Raw genomic sequence first — 2,947 nt, 5'->3', positions numbered from 1 at the left:
TCAATATTGATGTTACAGGATTCACTCCACTGCAATTTGTGCAGGTTTTTTTGGGAGACGATGTCTTGGGAGACATTGTCACACAAACAAACATTTATGCCCAGCAGCACCGTGCTGCTAGCCCTAATTCTTTTTGGGCAAAACAGCCATGGACTCCCATTGACGTGCCAGAATTTCTTAAATTCTGGGCACTCACAATGTTAATGGGCATTATAAAAAAGCCCTCCATCCGCTCCTACTGGAGCACCAGCCCCATCTTTAGTACCCCCATTTTTGCCCAAACTATAACTAGGCAAAGGTATGAAATGATTCTTCGTTTCATGCATTTTAGCGACAACAGCCTGTGCCCCCCTAAGGAGGACACCCAGTTTGATAGGCTGTACAAAATCCGCCCCCTGATTACCCATCTCGCTGCCAGGTTTCCAGAGGTTTATACACCTGGAAAGAATATCTGCGTGGATGAATCCCTAATGAAATATAAAGGAAGGTTGGGATTCAAGCAGTATATTCCTTCCAAGCGCTCCAGGTATGGAGTGAAGGTGTATAAGCTCTGCGAGAGCGAGACAGGATATACTCATGCCTTCCGGGTATACGAGGGTAAGGATAGCTACCTTGACCCTCCAGGTTGCCCAGATCATCTGGGCACCAGTGCCAAGATTGTTTGGGACCTAATATTCCCCCTTATGAACAAAGGCTACCACTTGTATGTAGATAACTTCTATACAAGCGTCCCTTTGTTCAAGCTGCTGTATTGTTTCGATACGGTAGCTTGCGGTTCTATAAAAAAGAACCGCTTGGGTTTCCCACAACGCCTGGTACGAACCCGGCTACGAAAGGGGGAGACCTCAGCTCTACGCCAAGAGGAGCTTTTGGCATTGAAGTTCAAGGACAGAAAAGAGGTGTGCATGCTGAGCACCATCCACGATGAGAGAACCGTGGAGGTTTCTGTCCGTGGCAGAGCTGGGGTCACTACAAAGCCAGTGTGCATCAGGGCCTATAACAAGCACATGGGTGGAGTTGATCTGTCAGATCAACTCCTACAGCCCTACCTCATTATGAGGAAGACAAAGGCCTGGTACAAGAAGGTTGCAATTTATCTAATGCAAATTGCAACCTATAACGCTTTTTTGCTGCACAAAAAAGCAGACACTGGGCTGAAGCTGTCTTTTTTGCAGTTTCAGCTCGAAGTAATTTCAGGTATCTTGTACCGTGATGCACCTGGTCCCCAAGTAGTGATGGGAACCAACAGAATTGGGGCTACCCATTTTATTTTTAAAATCCCCCCTACAGCAAAGAAGCAGAATCCCCAAAAGAGATGCAGGGTATGCTACAGCAGGGGGCAAAGAAAGGACACCACATTTTACTGTCCAGATTGCCCTGGAAAACCTGCACTCTGTGTCGGTGACTGCTTCAAGCTGTATCACACAGTTTCCCATTTTTAATTTTTTTTTTGTTCCTGCTCCATTTTTGTATTTTTTTTTAATTTTTTGTTACATTTACAGTTTTTTAGCTTTTATTTGCTCCACCATTTTTAAGCGTTTTTATTTGCACTGTCAAGTGACCCCTGTGTCCATTCCGTGGCATGAGGGACCACTTAAGGTGCTAGATCAAATCCCTTCTTGGAGATAGGCCAGGCTTTCTTGTAACCTGTCCCTACTGATAGTTGGGTACAAGCATTTTTCTTTACCCAGATGTAAAATTCCTACTGAATTTGAATTGCTCATGTTCCAAATGTGGCCCTTTTGCCCCCAAACAATCTGACAAACCCATGCATGTGGGGTATCAATGTACTCAGGAGATGTTGCTGGACACATATCTGGGTGTTGTGTGACAGCAACATATACCAGGAGCTGTAATTTCACACCTGAAGTACAAAGTATGTGAAAAAAACACCAAAAACAATTACTATCCCAAACTTTGACAAGGGTTGGTGGTAGGATTAGTGCATGGAAAGGGTTAAACTATCAGCATCTAAAATACCCTGGGGTGTCTAGTTTTCAAAAATATATGGTTTGGTGGGGTAAATTTAATTTGCTGGCTTCAAAGATGCCCCAAATACCACATAGAGACAGAATTACCAGATTCAGAGAAAAATGGTTTTGAATTAGCAAAACGCTACTTGTACTTATTGCCCCATAACGTGTAGAAGAAAGCAAAAAAACATAAAAACATTGGGTATTTCTAAACTTGGGACAAATAGTAGAATCTATTTAGCAGGTTTTTTCAGTAGTTTTTTATGATGAATAAAAGATTTTTCAAATAAAAGTGAGAAAATTTGTTTTTTTTTCAATTTTTCGTCATATTTTATTATTTTTATTATAGGAAATTACATCATATGAAAAAAATGTGTGTCTGAAGAAAGCCCTTCTTGTCCTGAAAAAAACAATATATAACTTGTGTGGGTTTAGTAAATGGGTTAAGAGAAAATTACAGCTAAACACAAACACCGCAGAAACGATAAAACAGCCATTGTCACGAAGGGTACAAAAAGTAAAATCAGCCTTTGTCACGAAGGGGTTAAAATAGTAATAGGTACAACGGTACCAAAGCTGGTCAAATCGGGTTTTATACGTACAGGCATTATGTTATTATTTTTCGAATAATATAGCACCTTCATATCACATAGCGCCGTACAAAATGCCCTAAAATTAGCACCTACAACTCTGAAAAATACCCCTCGTCTTATAATCGAGGTCATCTTCTAATCAGACCTCATTCTGCTGGGGCCAGGCTGCTTACCGGGCTTTGGTCGCGAGCAGCGTCGCTCCTACTAGCTGCAGGAGAACAGGAAGCTAGCACAGTCCTCACATAACTCTGCCTCCCCCCTCCTTCCTCTGGGGGCGGGGCCAGAGAAGTTGCTCGCACAGCCGGTCCCCTGCAGAAGTCTGCGAGTGGGAGATCTGCAGTTCAGGTAAGGGGGTGGGGGAGGGTTTTTATGATTAATGTG

At 42.8% G+C, this 2,947-nt stretch overlaps 1 non-coding gene across 1 annotated transcript; it reads left to right on the top strand.

Moving 5' to 3' along the window:
* The first annotated feature begins 1,545 nt into the window (after nt 1–1,545).
* Nucleotides 1,546–1,675, top strand: LOC149287387 (small nucleolar RNA SNORA35). Its single transcript, XR_016277500.1, has one exon. It is a non-coding gene; the product is annotated as a small nucleolar RNA SNORA35 (small nucleolar RNA).
* The last annotated feature ends 1,272 nt before the right edge of the window (nt 1,676–2,947 follow it).

This window comes from Sceloporus occidentalis, unplaced genomic scaffold (genome assembly GCF_023333645.1).
Source record: "Sceloporus occidentalis isolate IW3139 unplaced genomic scaffold, rSceOcc1.0.p SCAF_61, whole genome shotgun sequence".
NCBI classification, from domain to species: Eukaryota; Metazoa; Chordata; class Lepidosauria; order Squamata; family Phrynosomatidae; genus Sceloporus; species Sceloporus occidentalis.
The sequence above is the reverse complement of the archived record's forward strand: the minus strand, read 5'-3'. Positions and strand labels throughout refer to the sequence as shown.